The sequence below is a fragment of the Scylla paramamosain genome, chromosome 15 (genome assembly GCF_035594125.1).
Source record: "Scylla paramamosain isolate STU-SP2022 chromosome 15, ASM3559412v1, whole genome shotgun sequence".
Taxonomy (NCBI): domain Eukaryota; kingdom Metazoa; phylum Arthropoda; class Malacostraca; order Decapoda; family Portunidae; genus Scylla; species Scylla paramamosain.
In genome coordinates, this window is record NC_087165.1 from 22,284,044 (window position 1) to 22,303,511 (window position 19,468).

A 19,468-nucleotide genomic window follows, 5' to 3' on the forward strand; every position below is an offset into this window, starting at 1 on the left:
AGGAGAAAGGGCAGGAGGGGGAGAGGAAGTCCATACGCTGACGTGACATTTACTACACCTGAATAAAACTGATACATGGATTCTCACCTGATTTATCTTCGTATCAGTGGAGTAAGATGACATTAAGGAGAGTGTTAAGGGTGGATGGTTCGGGTGATAAGGATGGATAGAGTGAGGAATGATTTGATAAGACAGAGGAAGAGCCAAAGTAACGGAGGTGGCGTCGAGGAAATTACAAGAAAGGAGAAATGAATTAGTTTGGACACATTTAAAGGAGGTATGAAGGGAATGTCAACAGAAGAATTATAGCTATGGAGTGGACGGAAGAAGAGGAGGAGGCAGACAGAAGAATAGATGGAAGGTTTGATTGAGAGAGAAAGAGAGAGAGAGAGAGAGAGAGAGAGAGAGAGAGAGAGAGAGAGAGAGAGAGAGAGAGAGAGAGAGAGAGAGAGAGAGAGAGAGAGAGAGAGAGAGAGAGCGACTTTTGGAGAAAACAAGTGAGGAACAGCGACTACAGATAAGCAAAGGAGAGCCTGAAGAAGAAGAAGAAGAAGAAGAAGAAGAAGAAGAAGAAGAAGAAGAAGAAGAAAAAGAAAAAAAGAAGAAAAGAAGAAGAAGCTGTGAGATAACGTTAAGTGAAGCCAAGTGGAGTGAAGTGAATGTCGTTACGTGAAGTTCAGGGCAGTAAGCAGAGATGGTGTGGGACAGTGCTGCTACTGTAAGGGTCTTCTAAAGTATTGTTCTCTTTCCCTTGGGGTCTTCCTCAGTGCCTATGCCAGTCCCGCTGTGCTGCCCGTGATCAAGGTTAACCCTCTGACTGCCACTTGGTACACGTTTCCCTAATTACCAATCACTCTGAGACATCTACTTGTTCTGCAACCACATCCAGTCTTTAAACTAGGGAAGAAATTGCAAAATGTATTCTTTTTCATCGCTAACTTTCTTGTAGGTGCTTATAAAGACTGCATGTTTTTGGTGCTGCTATTTATTTCGCGTCGCAGTGAAAGGGTGAAGACAAGATAAGTGGCAGCATTAAGATGGTGATAGTGATACATTAGCGAGACCCAGGCCAGCCCACCACCAAGCGCCGCCACTACTTGCGCCAGACGTTCAAAATGCGAGTATCGTGTACCTTTATTTATTGTTCATGCCGCTTGTTGAGAATTGAAGTGTTTACAGGTTTTCTTCTTTATTTTTTTATTTTTTTATTTTTTTTTTTAATCAGTAATGGTCATGTGCTTTCGTTGAGTGTGTTCTTCATTGTCATTTTTTTCTTCATTCCTTTTTATTTTCTTTCTATGCTCGTTGTACTGCTGTTTTGGACACCACTTATACCTCCTCCTCCTCCTTTCCCCTCCCTTCCCTCCCACAGTGGTCGTTATACAGGTCGTTCTCATTTATGTAACACAGCACCGGCAGTCAGGTAAACAAAGTTGATGCAGTGTGTTAATTAGAAGGTCGGGCAGCGCGTTGGCTGCCACGCCTGGGTGAGGGCGACGCTCGGCTTGAATACTGGAAGAGGTAAGAGGGGTGTCCTGCACTCCAGCCTCACACCCCCTAAAAAACACCCCCCTTCGCTGCCAGATCTCCGCCTTTCCATAGCATGCCCACCACTGCACGCACTCACTCGTCCTCTCCTCGCCTCTAGTCTGGTCTTCAGAAACGCTTTGCTCTCTCCCTACGACTGTTTTCAAAGGCCACAGGGATGATTAGCCGGTTTCTCAAGAGTGTCTTTCCAGTTAATAATGTAGAAATCTTGTTAATCTGTCACTAGAACTATAAAAGCACCCTTAAAAACCCATGTCACTTCAACTAGAGCCTTTTGAAAATAATGCGAGGTGTTGCGTATAAATGTTTCATAATATGGTCGTAGCTAAACGCACTCCCCAACATGCGATTGTTCATTAAGGCCTGTCCACACCAAGGAACATTGTTTGCAAGCTGTTCCCACACAGCCTGCAAAGTTTCCAAACGGTTTGGAAACTTTGTTTGCAAATTGTTTGGAAACAATCTTTCACGTGTATTTGTTTCCCATCCAAAATTGGAAACAGTGTATGTTGTGTGTTGTGTGTGTGTGTGTGTGTGTGTGTGTGTGCGGCGGTGACGATGAATCAGATTGTAATTGTAATTTCTGGAGATCTCATATTTTGAACTTTTGTCAGAATTTAAGAAATTAGTGTAAAATTTTCTGAAATTTTAACCTGTGGGAGCCACCATTCGTAAAAGTATTTTAAAGTCAGTGGTGGACATCCGAGGAAAATTAGTGAGACCTGCTCCGTCCATTCTCAAATCCGCCAGAAGCAAGTCACCATAAAAGGCTCCTTTTTCTAAAAATTTCCTCACCCATCTCTTTTTCTTTTTCTAGCCTTTCCTTGAAATGATCAAAAGTGCCAAGTAAAATACAGAGGCTGCTGCAGCAACGTCCACACTCATCACAGGCAGGAAGACAACTGAGGCCTGGAGAGGAAACATTGTTTGGAAAGTTTCCAAACAGTTTGCAAACTGTATGCAAACTGTTTCCAAACTGTTTGCAAACAGTTTCTAGGAAACAGTTTGCAGTTTGCAAACTGTCTGCAAATATTCTTTCCAAACAATGTTTCCTGGTGTGGACAGGCCTTTAGATGTATTCACCGCCATGCACCTCACGCCACCACCACGCCATCTATCAACAGACTACAACATCTCTCAGTCCTCACTATTCCCTCTTCTCTCTCCTGCCCCCTATGACCAGACATGTTTCAATATGTGTATGTGTGTGTGTGTGTGTGTGTGTGTGTGTGTGTGTGTGTGTGTATATGATCTCTCTCTCTCTCTCTCTCTCTCTCTCTCTCTCTCTCTCTCTCTCTCTCTCTCTCTCTCTCTCTCTCTCTCTCTCTCTCTCCTGTATCTACCCTTTATCTTCCTTATCTCCCTACGTCTTATCCCACCCTCCATCCTCGGCTTCCTCTTGCTCTTTCCCTTCCCTTCCCTCCTTCCTTCCTACGTAAATTGGTTCAGCTTTCCTCGGCATCATCTCATTTCCCGGTGATGGAAGTGGTCGGCGTCCTTAACCCAAAGCCTCGAGAGTTCTGGCGAGGGATAAGCACCGAGTCAAGAGGAGAAGGAAGAGGAGGAGGAGGAGGCGGACACAGAGGGACGGGTTTATATAGGTTGTCCTGAGGATGGGCGGGTCAGTGATCAGCAGGCTGCGGTAAAGCGTAATGGGTTATAGAGGGTTCTTGTGGTGAAAGAGAGGAAGAAGAAAAAAATAAGGAGAATGAAAAAAAGGAAGGAAAAAAAAAAAACGATGAAAGATGTTTTTTTTTGTGAGAAATGATACGACTGGTGTTTTTCAAAGTGTTAGACTAGGTTAGTTTAGATTAGGTTAAATTAAATTAAATTGGGTAAAATTAGGTTAGGTTATTGGAAAAAAGGGGAAAAAAAAGAAAAGAAAAATGTATGAATGGTGATGTTTTGTGAGCGTTGGGTACCGTAGAGTTAACGACTAATAGGTTTTTGTGGATTGGAGTGTGTGTGTGTGTGTGTGTGTGTGTGTGTGTGTGTGTGTGTGTTGTTGTTGATGTGATTTTTTCCAGCCACCTCTAACACACACACACACACACACACACACACACACACACACACACCCTGCCGGCACTACACTGTCGCCACATCCTAGTTCCGGCGAGTCTTTTCTTTTCGATCTTTTAAATGCAGCAGTGTCTCCGGACCGTCACAATGGCACGCTAATCCGTCTTCCGTACTGAGGTGTTAGTTTCCTTCGCGTGATTCTTGTGACGTCCTCAAAGGGGGAGGAGTTTCCTTACCCTCTTGTTGTTGTTGCTGTTGTTGTTATTCTTGTTGTTATTGTTCTCCCTTTTCTTCTTCTTCATCTTTTTCTTCTTCGTCTTCTTCTTCTTCTTCTTCGTCTTTTTTTTTCTTCTTCTTCGTCTTTTTCCTCCTCCTCCTCCTACTCTTCTTTTTCTTCCTCATTTTTTTCTTCTTCTTCCTCCTCGTGAACATCAGCTAACTTCTCCACAATTTTAGTGCCTATCTCCTCCTCCTCCTCCTCTTCCTCCTCCTCCTCATTCTTAACCTTCTCATCTTTTTTCTTCCTTCTCCCTCGTCTTCCTCTTTTCTCTTCCCTTTTATTTAGCTACGAGCCTTTCCCTCTTTCTTTTCCCATCCTCTCCTCCTCTTCATCCTCCTCCTCCTCCTACTTCCTCCTTCCTCTCCCTCACTTTTTTTTTGCTTCCTCGAATTAACGATGTTGAATGGATTAGCTTCTTTCTGTATGAGATAATGATTGTTTTTATATCGAGAGAGAGAGAGAGAGAGAGAGAGAGAGAGAGAGAGAGAGAGAGAGAGAGAGAGAGAGAGAGAGAGAGAGAGAGAGAGAGAGAGAGAGAGAGTGACATTTGACTTTCGCCTCTATTATGTAACGCTGCCCCTCTCTTCTTCCCGCCTCTCTCTTCGTGTGTGTGTGTGTGTGTGTGTGTGTGTGTGTGTGTGTGTGTGTGTGTTGGGGAGAATAATGCTTTGATTTTGCTTTCATAGGGCTTGGTTAAGTACTGCTGCCTAGCCCTCCGTGTACCATTCTTAGTGAGTTGTATAGTAGTAGTAGTAGTAGTAGTAGTAGTAGTAGTAGTAGTAGTAATTGTAGTAGTAGTAGTAGTAGTAGTAGTAGTAGAAACAATAACAACAACAACAGTGCGCAGGGCAAAACAGTTGAACAGCTGAATACAGTTGCGGTAAGAAGAAAAAAATAATAATAATAATAACTGAGAAATAAGACTGCGACACCAAGATAGCCTGAATAAGAACACAGGCGGTAGCAGAACCTGAACAACAGCACTGCGACACTACGAGAGCATGATCAAAGCTTCCGTGGAGAGCGCCAAGCCGTGTGGACTTTTCCTTGGAGACAATACTTATCCCCAAGTTCCCGATCTAATTTGGCGACTCATGTGGCGCTAACTTTTACAACACCAGCAGATTGTCGCGCGCACGTGATATAGAAGCCTGGGAAACAACAATTACTTATTCAGGCGCTATGGTTAAGGGTTTCATTATTATGGTTCGTTCAGGGTTTCAAAAGCTCAGATTCTGGAGTTTATTTTCACGTACTCTCGCTTATTAATTTATCTTCCTGAGGACACGTGGACATTTAGGACAAAACGAACACTACCCAGACACCGTGATGAAGGTTTTCAGTGTTAAGGCATGTTCAGGGGGTTTGAAAATTAGGTTTCTATAGTCTGTTTCACGAACTCTTGTTAATCTAGCCACCTGAGGACACGAAGCAATGTAATACTGCCACTGACTGATGCTCTCACTCGCTGACTGGTCTACGTATTCCTGTCTTTTTTCTAAAACGTGCGGCAAACTTCCTTTCATTCCGACCAAGACCATTAGTTAATTGTAAGATACCAGACAATTTTTGTGTGGACAGTCCGGTGCCTTTTAAGGGTTTCGGAAGAAATACCTTAGTTTCCCGCACGCTTCAAAGGAAGAAAGGAATGAATGGTACGTGGACCAGTCAGCGAGGGAGAACAGCAGACGGAGGCAATGTAACCGTGCTCGCGTAGCTTCGGGTCGTGAAATTACTGAGTCGGAATTGGAGACAGGGAATGGTTGACAGGAGGTGAATTCAAACCGAGATATATCAGGTTGTGTTGCGCAGCCGTGCAGTCACAGCCAAACACTCTCACCTGCTAGTATATACGTATTACTGGAGTTGCTGATTCAAGAGTTTATTTTGATTGATCATCGTATTGACAACTCTACAAGGAAAAATTACGTGCAATAACATACATACATAAATACACACATACGTCCTCATGACACTTACTGGCTTGAAGAAAAAGTAGTACAATTTTCACCAACAATTAATCTCTCCGTCCATCTATAACAACTCTAGACTCTTGTTTCTGTATTACGGTTTTTGAAGAGTTTCGTAGCCTTGGAAAGAAAAATAATCAACCTGTTCTTTTTCTTAATTTCTGTGTCCATGCAAACAGTTCTCTCTTTCTCTCTCTCTCTCTCTCTCGGTCTTACAGTGCTCTAAACGTTAGCAAAAGAGGACCATAACATTAAGAAGGTTAACATCACACTTATATTGGTTTTCTCTTCCCTCGACTCCCAAACGGTCACTCGTAAAGCACCTGTCATAGTTGTGAGGGACGTGCCTGCATATCAGATTCTCTTCTTTGTTGGTGAGTCGCCCCTAGGAGAGCAATGAGTATGCACTACGTAACAAGTATTGGGAACCTGCAGTTAACTAAATCTTGCTTGATTTTGAGAGCTCTACCTTTAGCTTGACTTTTCTTCCTGGAGAGAGAGAGAGAGAGAGAGAGAGAGAGAGAGAGAGAGAGAGAGAGAGAGAGAGAGAGAGAGAGAGAGAGAGAGAGAGAGAGAGATAGGAGAGAAGGGGGATGGATGGAGGGGAATCTCAGAGAAAGGTTATGAATGCACTGAAAGAAGCACATGTTTGTAACGGAAGTGAATGAGGAAGAAGCAGAAGAGCGAACGTGCTGGAGAAGGCTGATCAGCTGTTGTGATCCCTAACCGAGACGGCCGAGAAAAAAGAAGAGAGAGAGAGAGAGAGAGAGAGAGAGAGAGAGAGAGAGAGAGAGAGAGGGGGGGACCTGAAGGAATGGCTGGACAAAAAGTTAACGGGAAATTGTATTCAACCATTGATTCGGTACCACTGAGGGAGAGTCTGGCAGGTGTTGGAGGTGAGGTAGTAAGGTGCAGCTCAAGACACAAGTACGTTAGCCATTCTATTAGTGTACAGACCCTTACCTAGACTGACTGACTGACTGAAGGCGCTGCAACAACGTGTATTTGTGATAGCACCGTCACGAGGATGAAAGGACTGATAAAATAGTTCTCGAATTTTCTGATTATTTAAACAGAGCATGGCAGTGTGACTTTTAAGTGTCTTATCTGTCGTTTGATACTTTTGCCATTATATTTCATTCAGGAACTGCCACGTATAAACCAGAGGAGTCTCATATAGTTTCTCCTGTTGCTACACATCACAGCATCTTTTCACACACCTAAAGCATCGCCATAGCGCCGTATGATCTCCGTTGTCCAATGAATGCATACTTTACTTAACTCACTTTATAATTTAAGTGACGCTGAGACGTGTGAGTATACGCGGTTCCTCATTTAACGTTCTCTGTGTACGATAACTGTCAACATGCTCACAGTCATCGTAAAGTCAGACGGATGTCCCAGGTGATACAAGGCACTGTGCTACCGCTGCGCTCAGAGTACTTACTATACTTTAATGGGAACGTGCCGCGCTTCAAGACGATAGCCTAACAGTGCGTTATCCTGCCCGCTGGCACTCACTTGTACCGTGGCTGTGTGCATTGAGCTTTAGAGGAAACTGCTAATAACACACACACACACACACACACACACACACACACACATACAGTCACTTGTATCGTAGCGGCGTGAACTGGGTTTCACAGAACACACACACACACACACACACACACACACACACACACACACACACAAGGAAAATAATACAATAATAACAATGAAATTCTTCGCTTCAATCCCTAGTGAGGTTGGCTGCTCTTACTACACGTCGCCATCCTCTGCATCTTCTTCCGGGCCCAGGTGCCTTATGTCTCTCTCAGTTCTATCTCTCCATCAAAATCTCTGTCTCCCTCTAAAATATTACACTGCCATGCTGTTTAAATATACATAAAATCCGAGGACTATTTCATCTAGGCCCTTTAATCCTCGTGATTGCCATGCTGCTAGTAACGAGGTGATGCAGGAGTGATGGGGCGAGGGAGGGAGGGGGGAGGTATAAATCTGGCATGTCTTCATAAGTAATGAATCTCCCGTAGGAATTTATAAGGTACATATACTGAAATATGGGGCATTATCCGCCAGCTTTTGTTACTGATGAGATGAAACATTATTACCGGTGCAATGTTACCGGAGATATTATGCACTGACTGATGTGCTGTTAGGGGTGATGGTATGTATTGTCACTGGTGTATTGTTAGCTGCTAGTGATGCATATCCGACAATGCATTGTTACTGGTGAGACAACGCAGTCTGTAGGAGTGACAAGACGAGGTGACGGAAATCCCGGGAAATATCCAATGTTTGAATTCTGTGCACATCTCCGCACATTACAGGGCGACTATAACATATTTCACTCACTCACCGCCGCCTTGTTGCGTCTCTTACAATCTTCTACTTTTATTCTCATGGTTTCTACTGAACTTACTAACTGCATGCTTCCGTCTCCTCTCCCTCCCGCGGCCTCGCTGTAAAAGACTTGTTCTCATAATTGTCATTTCCATTCTAAACACTTTACTAATGAAAAAGTTAAGCAATATCTTAATTCTTTTGTCCCTCTTACTAGTAAACTGTGAGATTTGTTTCCTGTTTCTGTGTTTTCTCCTTCCCACCAACCGGACTGTCTCGAGGGAGGAGTGCGCGCCAGGAAACCTCAGACTGAATTAGTCACTCCTTTGGATTCCACGACTCATGAATTTTTGTGAGCGTCATGTGTGTGGGAACTTTATTAATCTTCATTTGCTTATTTATTTGTGTATCATATTCTATTCACTTTTTTTTTTATCCATTTGTATAATTACTTATTTACTTTAGTTTATCTTCTCATTTTATTAATTTATTTTGAACACTTCATCTTTTTATTTACTCATTCATGTTCTTTTTTTTTATCTCTCTTGGTCGATTACTCTTCCTAACACATAAAAAATGACGTTCAGATATTAACACTAATGCATAATATAACACCAACCTTCCTTTTACTATGTATGTACTGGCAGGCGTGGCCCCTGTAATAGTATCCACATACACACACACACACACACACACACACACACACACACAGACGAACGGTGGGGAGACAGGTGCATGGAGGAAGTGACGCATCTTTGTTAAGCTAGGCAGGTTGCGTTAATGAGGCGTGGGTGTGGCGAGGCACGCTGCCCCTCACTAGACCAGAGCCACACCCGAGGTCCAGTTGCGACAGTCTATAGCAGAGGTTCTCAAACTTCATTGCTCAGTGGCGCACTAATGGTACATCTTGGACTTTGACAACAATTCTACAGTCACGTGTGGTGTATACCTATTCATGAAAAGTACGCGGCGCAGTTTGAGAATCACTGGTCCATACTGTTGGGCAGAATTCTGGAGACGTACCGCGTTCCCTTTTGTGAGTTATGCCCGCTATTCTATGTAATTCCTCCGATTTCTTCAGCATCTACCGGTTGTGAGGACATTGTGACAAACTGGAGGTACATAAAACTACGTGGTGAAGGAAACACAGACTGCGGAATGAGTACTTTTATTTCATGATAGGTCTCGCAGTAGCTTCTTCAGAGGAATACGAAGAAGCTTCCGCGAAACTAGCTACGAGAAAAAGTAGGTATTCATTCTTCATTCTGTGTTCCCTTCACTACCTACCTCCATTCTATCAGTTGCCGCAATCGCAGGAGGATGTCAGCAAGGTGTAAGAATGAGGGAAAGAGTAGAGCACAGTAGAAGTGACTGCAGCAGCTTACTCAGCGTGTGACAACAATCATATAAACACTGGCAAAGTTTATCAGTGCCACCCTTCCCCCCTCCTAAAGATAAAGAAGTGTGTGTGTGTGTGTGTATGTGTGTGTGTGTGTGTGTGTGTGTGTGTGTCATGACCATCAGCAATATCAATTTACGAGGCCAATAAAGCTTTACAATGCAGCTCATCACGTGAAATACCGCTGACCATTATCAGAAACAAAGGTGCCTCGGTGGCCTTCACATCCGTTATGGTCCTTTAGAGCGTAAAAAAAAAAAAAAGAAAGAAAGAATGAGAGGATCACATGGCAGCAATAAAGGATCCTATTTTCAAACATTTGGACGTTTTATCTGTGTCTAGTGGAGGTTGCACGGCTCTCCCAAGATGTTATTCATGATTGTAGAGGTAAATGAACCAAGAATCTGCACCATTAACACCCATACGAGTCCTACTGATCATCTTTATGGCCTGTGACAGTAGTTCTTATGAGCGCCTGAAGCCTTGAAGAATACAGGTTAATATGACGTGAGTATCCAGCAGAATTTGAAGCGGTAGAGCATTTCTTCCAGGCGCTCTGAAGAACTTCGGAGTCTTCCATGAAAAAGAAAGTAAATAAAAAAATAAATAAATAAATAAACGAAGCAGCATTGAGTACGATAGATATTTATAGAGACACGTATCGACCAATATCGTAATAACATCGTTGTTTTTTTTCATGTTGCCATATCGAACACCTGCTGGGGATGTGGCCACGACCTTCCCTCCAGCAATAGTCTCGACAACCTCACCGCAGCGCCAGGATCGCCAAGAGAAACTTCACTCCGCGTCCACTCGTGTGCAGCGCTTGGGAAGTTTGTGATACGACTTATGAGTTGGTATCATGTTTGCTTGGTTTGCTTTTAATCATTCAACTGCCAAGTACCATGTGCACTCCATAAATGAGTAACCCTATGCGATTTCAATGAGAAAAATGCAATTAGAGATAAAAGAAATTTGAATACTCTATCATACTTTCCTCTGGCTGCCGCGTCTTTCAGAATTACACTCTTAACTAGAACAAAAATGTTTTTCAGTCACATTCCCTACAATTTTCTCTTTTTCTTTCGGGTCTGTCAAAGAAGAAAATATGTACATTTATCATCCAGATTTCCTGTAACTGTCACTTAACTTGTAGCCGAGCACCTGATCAACCTTAAGGAGACGCCACAGCAATCAAAGGGTTAATCTTATTCCGATGAATGAGAGAGGAAAAAATCTTATCATGCTTTCTCTTGTTATCATACAGACCTATCACTGTGCAAGGCCAGCCACAATGCCCCGCGTGATGAGTGGTGAAATTATCGCCCACCACGTGGTGATTGCTGCTCTGACTCGCTATTGTTGTACATCTGACTCGCTATATTGTACATTGTCGAGGTTTTCAAGCTCACGCGGCAGATTTACTCTCTCCTTGTGATAATCATGACAACCCTTACATGATGTTCAACAAATCAGTCTTTTTTTTTTTTTTCATGGTCATGTTGGAGATCAAATAATGTTAGTTTGCTCGAGAAAAAGTAACAAACAAGGACAAAAAAAAAACATTCCTATTACAAAACCAATCCTGTAAAAAAAAAAAAATATCAACTGATCTAACCATTATGCGACAAAACGAAAAGCAATCCTGGTACTTTTTCTGTTTCTCCTCCTCTTCCTTCTCCTTCTCCGCCTCAGACACATCTATCGCCACCACCACCACCACCACCACCACCACCACCATCACCTCTTCTCTCCTCCTTCTTCTCCTCTCCCTATTATTTTATCTATTACATTAGGTCAGAAACAGACTCAAAACAGGCTCGCCCAGGAGAGCTTCGTTTTGGTGACACTGTGAGAGACTCTACTGCTGCACCAGGTCCTCATGATCATCCTCGAAGCACCGACAGGCAGATTAACACGTGAACCTCTTCCCCTCCACTCACAAGCTGCTGCAAATGTCTAACTTTCCCTACGAGTTTCTTAATAAGTGCTACATCTTGGCTGGATGAGAGGGATACGTGGATATAGGTAGATATGTCACGTACAGGGATTGCCACGTGTAGGTCTGATGGCTTCTTGCAGCTTTCCTTAATTTTGTTTTTATGTTCTTAATTTCCAATACGGCCATTTTCCTTCTTTTATTTATTTTATCTATTAATTTATTTTTTTCAGTGGGTTGCTTAAGAGACCGAGCCACAATTAAATCAGTTATAAATATAATTGAAGAATCTACAGGCAGAGAGAGAGAGAGAGAGAGAGAGAGAGAGAGAGAGAGAGAGAGAGAGAGAGAGAGAGAGAGAGAGAGAGAGAGATGTTTACAGTAAGTTGGAGTTTTCACGAGATAATGAGGGAAGTTTATCTCGCCAAAAGTCTTGTTCTCCTGCTTCTTCCTTCTCTTTCTCTTTCCTCCTCCTCCTCCTCCTCGTCGTCGTCTCCGTTTTCGTTTCTTACACTTTTAACTTACGACAAATTTCCAAGAGACGAAATGATTTACCTTGAATTTTACGTAAAACAGATGTTCACAATTACTCCATTACCCTTTCCAGGCCAATTATCCTTTCCAGCTATGTTTGCTATCTCTCTCTCTCTCTCTACTACTACTACTACTACTATCTATCTATCTATCTATCTGTCTATCTATACCACCAGTTTTATACATTCATAATACATTTTATCCCACACTCGGTTCCATATGCGAAAAAAATCTTGTTTTGATTTCCTGGTCCCCTGCCTTGGTGTTTCCATTCCCCACTCCTCCCTTCCTCCATCCCCTCCCCGGAACCCCCCACTGGATCCCTACACCCTTGCCCTCGTGCCTCCTCTCCCCGCATCCCACCCTCGCCTCGCCCTCGCCTTCGTTCCTCCACAAGCCTGGTGTTGAGCGCGTCCCTTGCTAGCAGATTAAATATTTGCCAGGTGCAGCAGCAGAGGGCGGTGAGCGGAGGCGAGCAGTCACGGAGCACCAGCCACATCAATATTTCAGCGTCTGCTAGGAGGGAGCAAGGCAAGGTAACTGCTGCTCAGCCTTGCCTCGACTCATGAACCCTCACCGCCACTCACCGCCCCGCCACAGCGACTCATGCATCCTCTCCGCTACTCACCGCCAGCCACTCACCCTTGCCAACACTTGTCCAGACAGAGGCTCATGCACCGCCACTCCCTCCCCGCCACTCACTCGCTAACACTCGTCACAGCGGCGTGTAGCGGAGGGATGAATCCGGTGGAAGCGTGTGAGTGAAAGGAGTGTATTATGATGGAATGCAGTGAGGGCAACGTAGTGATTTATTACTTCTAGCACTTATACACACACACACACACACACACACACACACACACACATACATGAATATTAGTATTAGTATCAATCTTCATAATGGTAATGCATTATCACGTCAGTCAGTACATTTTTAGTTTTCAGGATGCTTCTACAAAATAAACCTACTATTACTGTTATTATTATTATTAAGCACACACACACACACACACACACACACACACACACACACACACACACACACGAGGGGACAGGTACAAAATTAATGCAGCTTTTAAAAAAGACCGACAGATCAGCAGAATGCATGACCTGAGGAAGTGAGGAAGCGGTGTGCGTGTGAGCAAACAGTTCAACATGCAAGATTTGGTGATAAAAAACGGGAATGCTACGAGCTTGATGTAATCTTGTGAAAAATGCTAAATACACACCTACGTAACACACACACACACACGCACACACGCCGCTGAGGGTTGAGAGGGTGGTGCACGGGTGTGGGGGTGATGGCTGTTATCAATACCTGGCACATGGTCCTCTTTCACTGCCTCCCTTCCTGCCTCACTCAACACCCGGGAGCGGTTCACTCTCCCCTCTCGAGGCACGCGCTCCCGTCCCTACTGCTCCCTGCTGTGCATACAATTACGTCACACACATAACTCACTGCTAGGTAAATAATGGAATTGCGGAATTATGGAGACCAATCCGCCCATTAATCGGAATCCCCACCTCGGCTGCCAGCGGAAATAATTAGCAAACCTATCCTCAGGTGGGAAAGTGAGAGAGGGAGGGTTCTGGCTATCTGATTAACTTCTGCAGCATTTGTAGTCGTGTGGATCGGCAGGAGAAAGAGAGGAAGACCTAAGGGAGGGTTTTATGAATGCAGTGAAAGATGTACTTGTAATGGGCGGGACTGAGGAAGGTGCAGAAGACTCAGTTAAAGGCTGATCCGCTGTGGCTGTTCCTAGCGGGAGCAGCAACAGGCTCGTGTTATTCAGTGTTTCGGTGCTTCATCTTGGTTGCTTTGATCTGGTTCTAGTGGAAGTTATCGAGTATTCTGAAGAGTATTTTCATGATTCTGTTGGTAAGAGAAATTCTGCATCATCAAGGGAAAAACACTTATGAGAATCCGATTGATCATCTCAGCCAGGAGGGGAGTTGGGTGACGGGTGTCCTTCGTCTATTTGTATAAGCAGTGGCGCGTCACATGGCTAGATTGGATTTCTATAGTTTAGCATAGGTTAGGCTCCCTTCACACGAGTTTTTCGCTACGAGCACAAAAGAACGCTATAATTTAGAAATGAATGAGAGCGCCAGTGCTGCAGATTCCCGTGCAACATTCACTCGCCGCGTGCTCTGCTGAACCATCTGGCTCCGTGCATTCTAGAATACTGTAGTTGTACAGTACGTATTTTGAACACCTCAGACAGACAGTATTTCCCCATGCAGCAGGAGTGCCGTGCTGCTGACCCACAGGCATTTTTCCACACACACTGTGCACCGCTACAGGTCAACCGTTAGGGGGAAAACCGCCCGCGTGAAGCGAGCCTTATTTTAGATATGTACACTGGATTACGTAATAGTTTTACTTAATGTAACCTAACCTGTACTAGCATACCCTAAAATAGTTAGCTTGTCTGGTTTACGAGTGATTTGCAGTGACGCAAAAGTAAATACCACCTCAAGGTTGGCGGCAATTAGGTACAGTTCAGGGGGACGGAACACACAGCAGGATGGGTCTGGTCACTCACGGCACGAACAGTTTACCAGCAGCAGGGGAGGTGGTGGGCGAGTGATCGGCGTGAAGATGTGGTGAACAAATCAATAAATCCCGCATGGTGTCAACTCCATCACGTTCTGATGCCATTCATTAAAAAAAAGAAGAAAAAAAAAAAGGTTTACGATATATTTAAAAACCGAACGGTTAAAAAACATCTCCAGTTGCTACACATTAGTATTTGATCTCCTCTGACGAACAACTGAGGATTTTTGAAGCTTGGAAACTGTCTATAATATGGAGGGAGACAGATATATGGATGGGGATGACAGGTGGATATAGGCAGGCATGTTTTACACAGGAACTGCCACGTGAACGCCTGACTGATGGCTTCTTGCAGCTTCTCCTATCTGAATGCCTGACTGATGGCTTCTTGCAGCTTCCCTTATCATGTTATGTTCTTACTGAATGGGCTGACTTTAGATGCATGCCTTTGCTAGTTACTTGAGTCGCGTGGGGCACTGACGGGAGCATTTACCTGCCACTCTCACACGCACACACTGGCGCTGGCACGAGCAGGGCCGACCACCACCGCCCCAAAATAAGCTAAAGGCGCACAGGGCAATAATAATAAAGCGCAAGTGCAGTGTCCTTAATGCATGAAGTGGCAACCCCAATGCGTTAACTGCGCCAACCGCTGCGGGACAGATGGCGATAGAGCCTCACTAGTGCACCACAGTTTCTGACCGCTCACGAGGGAACGATGAATCAAGTGTGATGTCGATTTGAGCCGAGTGTGGGGTTCACTTCTGTGGGGTCAAGAACACACACACACACACACACACACATCAGTTGTAAAATACAGGTGGGCACTTTCTAAAACATTTATTTCTGCTGTAGCATTAATGTGTGTGTGTGTGTGTGTGTGTGTGTGTGTGTGTGTGTGTGTGTGTGCTCATAAAAGCAAAAACAACGCAGTAATTCCGTAGTTACAAGCATATTCTTCCGGATGTGAGAGACTCAATGAAGATTTCGGAAGTCGTTGAGAGAGAGAGAGAGAGAGAGAGAGAGAGAGAGAGAGAGAGAGAGAGAGAGAGAGAGAGAGAGAGAGAGAACGTACTGAAATAGGGAATGAATATATTATAACTGAAGGAGCGGGAAAGGAAGGAGGACGGAAGGAAATTGCCTGTTGAAATTAATGGGACAAGAAATTACTTGTACTGAAGAAAATATCAGAAAAAAAACAAATACTACAATATATGTATGGATTTTTACTACCTGGCATCTATCACAAAAAAAAAAGAGAGAAAAAAAAACGAACAGCAACAGATTTGTCGACCCTCAAGAGGTTTGTTCGCGTTGTTACACTAGTGGTTCACAGTCTGCAGGGCGAGCTCTCTCTCTCTCTCTCTCTCTCTCTCTCTCTCTCTGGTGGTGTGAGGAGCAACTTTGGGAGAGGGGGGGAGAAATCATCTACCTCCCCCCAAAAAAAAAAAAAAAAAAATTGCTTGAAAAGTACATCACGAAATTACTTAAAGAAAGAAACGTTTATAAAAAAAAAAGAAAAAAAAATTCGCGGTTGCATCATTTGTGTCTTCTGTTTTAAGTAAATGTGTTTGTTTTGGTACAAGGTGCTAAGACTAGAGGAGAATTGTGGGTGGGTCTGTCAGAAGCAAAGAAAAGCGGCGTCAGGCAATATAGTAAGGTAACCACTGCCTCACGGGGTGTCATCTGTGGTGACCTTGCCTTGAATGAAGAAGGAACAAAACAAGAAAAAAATAAAGGAAAAGAAAAGAGAGGAAGAAGAAAGAGAAATAGAGAAAAGAGAAATACACGGTACAAGCCAAACAGCAAGTACCTACAAAAACTACACCTCAGCCACGACAATTCTAAAGTCATCCATCTACAGTGAAGCAGTAAAGGCGAGCGTTCCTCCTCTTCGTATACCATCAAGTCATAGGGCATTGGCTATTGCCTCACCCCTCTGTACATTACCGTGAAGCCTCCACAGCACCGCTCATTAAGGTGTTTCCATTGAATTCCCCTCGCCAGGACCCACACTCCCAAGCACCTCGGCTCTCCACTTTCTACAGGGTCTCGTAAAAGCTACTCGGGTTTTCAAGGAAGTTTTCATGATTCTAATGATGGATTAACAGGGATTCTGTGTCATCAGTGGGAAAAGAGCATCCACACGAACTCGACAAGTGATCTCCGAGACATCTTAAAATAATTCTGTGAGACTTTTTCAAAACGGAACCGGGCCAGTGGTCCAAGCCAAGGAACGTAGTAAGTCTGTAGCTTCCTCGCTGTAGTTCCATTGACTCCCGTGCCTTGGTGCAGTGTACCAGCGCGACGGAGTGAGCGGTGTCAGAGCCAGTCAAGGTATTGGACATTAAATAAACTCATTGCATGAAAAATATACACGTAACCCGTCACAGGCCCGGCGTATGATCGTATACCTCTCTCTCTCTCTCTCTCTCTCTCTCTCTCTCTCTCTCTCTCGTGTGCGTGTGTGCGCTCAGTCAATACCTATATCCTGTAACCGGCGGTAGCGTTACACGATTACAGAATCTTGGCGGGAAGGAAGCCGGGATCTGCGAGCGCGGAAATTGTAATGTCACCCAAGAAGAGGCCAAGTACTGCTGCAAAAAGAGTAATCATGTCGTTCTCCCACGCGCTGGCCGGTGGAGCCGCTGGGGTTCAAAACCGGGATACAAAATCAGCCACCGCCTCCCCACCCTTGCCCCATCACTGCCTGGGAGAGGAAAGGCGCACAGGCGGATCGGGGAGAATGTCTCTGTAATTCCACTTCATCTAGGCTGGTGTGAGACCCTTCGGCATTCAAGAGAAAGGTAAAAATTTGGCATTGCATTGTTCCGAGACAGCCGGGCGTCCGTGCCGTGCCGGCCCACACAAAAGACAAGCACGAAAGAGGAAAGTTGCCTGTCTTGTCTGTTTGCGTTTCCGATGAACCCTGATAATTGTGTTTTCGCATCCCTGTTTGTCCTGTGACTCTGCCAACACGTCACCTTCTGCCTGCAACCCTCGATTTCAGGACCCGTGCTCTGAAACGCTTTGTTCGCTCATAAGGACCTTTTTACACAGATTTTTCTTTCTTCTTTTCGGATTCTCATGCATTTTTTTTTTCCATGAATGAATCAAGCTACTTGTTCAACCTTCGCTGGAATGTTCTTTCATAAGGATGAGTTTTCAGATATATTTGTTTCGGGTTCTCATACATATTTTTCCCCCACTGTTGAAGCAGAATACTTGTTACACCTTCCCTAGAATCATGAGTACACCTTTGAAAACCCGAGCAGTCACGCCCACTAGAGCCAGTTGAACGCAGTCGAGGTAGGACGCCAGGACGCTTGAGAACACGGCCCAGCAAACTCGGTGTGAATGTAAGGGAATTATTTCAGTATTGTTATGAAATTACGTCACTCCCGCCACCGCCTACTCGCACCACCACCACCACCACCGCCACCGCCTTGCACCCACACCACCCAGTGTCTGCAGATTACCTCACCACTGCATCACCGGCTTTCCCCGCGGCTCATCTCCCTTCCAGCAACTCCGTACAACTGGGTCACTGCTATGCTCCCCTTCCCGCCGGCGAACCCATTACTTGTGTACCCTGCCATCTATCCCACTCCGGCACATTACGGCAAAACTACACACAAGCCACAACGCGGAGGAGAGCCGGCTGCGTGAATTCAAGGGAGAACATCCAGAACGGAGCTGCTACACGCACATCTGAAAAGGCTGGACGTCACGTGAGCCAGTTCTGGGAAATTTCAAGGTATGTTGCTGTTATCTTTGAATCATTACATTTTGCTTACTGCTCATGGTATTCCTTAGCTTATGCATCATGAAGACTGGCAGTACACGAGCATATTTGACGTAAGCTACTGTTCTGTTGGAATCGCTACATTTTGCTTACTGCTCATGTGAAAAAAGTAATCCCAAGGAACAGTACCAAACTATGCATCATGAAAATTACCAGTGTCTTGTATCTTGGTAGTATCAGAGAACAGTTTATGGGAAATGCCTGATAGATTACAGCCACAGGTACCTTGTTACTACTTCTATGAACTTTGCGCCACAGAATGCACACATGAAATCTAACTGGGAATCTAAAATCCGTGGAACTTCAACTAGAACCTTTTTGGAAGCAATGGAGGCGCGAGCAGAAGTGTTTTAGAATACTGTCCCGCCACCCACACACCTCTCGCCGCACCAAATGCTATCCGGGAGAGCCTCGCAGGGAAGCCATCGATCGCCTGTCCTCCTGTCTCCTCTTCCCCGTGACCTGCAGAGGATCGAAACCCACTCGCAACATCGGGTTAAGTAGCCATGGTATTTGTTTTTCTATCTGTTTACTTATCTACGCATTTCACTTTATTTTCTTGTCTTTTATTTCATATTCTTACCACGTTTTGAGGTCAAGTCAATGAGAGCGAGAGAAGGAAGTGCACCAAAAGGATAATAAACACGATGAGGGTGATGGTAACAGGAAAATATTGGGTTAAACAGCTGGTGTGATAAGAGTGTTGCTTTATACTCAGTGTCGAGGCCAAGTGAGCCAAGACTTGACAAAAGCACAAGTATGTAAAGGCATACAAACGAAATACAAAGGAACTAAACATGCTGAGTAAAGGACATCAAAATTGTAGACATAAGAAGATAAAGGTAAAATTTAACGTCAGATGTTTACGCATCACGGAGAGAGAGAGAGAGAGAGAGAGAGAGAGAGAGAGAGAGAGAGAGAGAGAGAGAGAGAGAGAGAGAGAGAGAAGTAAGGAGATGAAAGAGAAATCCCAAGAAAATCAATACGTCGAGAAAGAGAAAAGATTGTAAGCAAAAATAAACAAAGGGATAAAACTTAACGTCAGTGTTTATGCATCACTGAAAAAAA

At 44.3% G+C, this 19,468-nt stretch overlaps 1 protein-coding gene and 1 long non-coding RNA gene across 3 annotated transcripts in view; one reads left to right on the plus strand and one right to left on the minus strand.

Annotated features, from left to right (window-relative positions):
- The window catches only part of LOC135107674 (WSCD family member AAEL009094-like), a 56,274-nt gene that overhangs the window by 17,960 nt on the left and 18,846 nt on the right, over positions 1-19,468 (minus strand). Inside the window, exon 1 of one of the 2 annotated variants that reach the window (XM_064017802.1) lies at positions 9,454-9,583. The exons of the other annotated variant lie outside the window; for it this stretch is intronic. The gene's annotated coding sequence lies outside the window, so the exon portion shown is untranslated. Of the gene's footprint in view, positions 1-9,453; positions 9,584-19,468 lie in introns of those variants that run through there. 2 annotated transcript variants of the gene reach the window in all.
- Positions 16,135-19,468, plus strand: part of LOC135107675 (uncharacterized) — a 26,078-nt gene continuing 22,744 nt past the window's right edge. The window contains exons 1-2 of the long non-coding RNA XR_010271889.1: positions 16,135-18,352; positions 18,659-18,909. This is a non-coding gene — a long non-coding RNA (uncharacterized LOC135107675). The remainder of the gene's footprint in view (positions 18,353-18,658; positions 18,910-19,468) is intronic.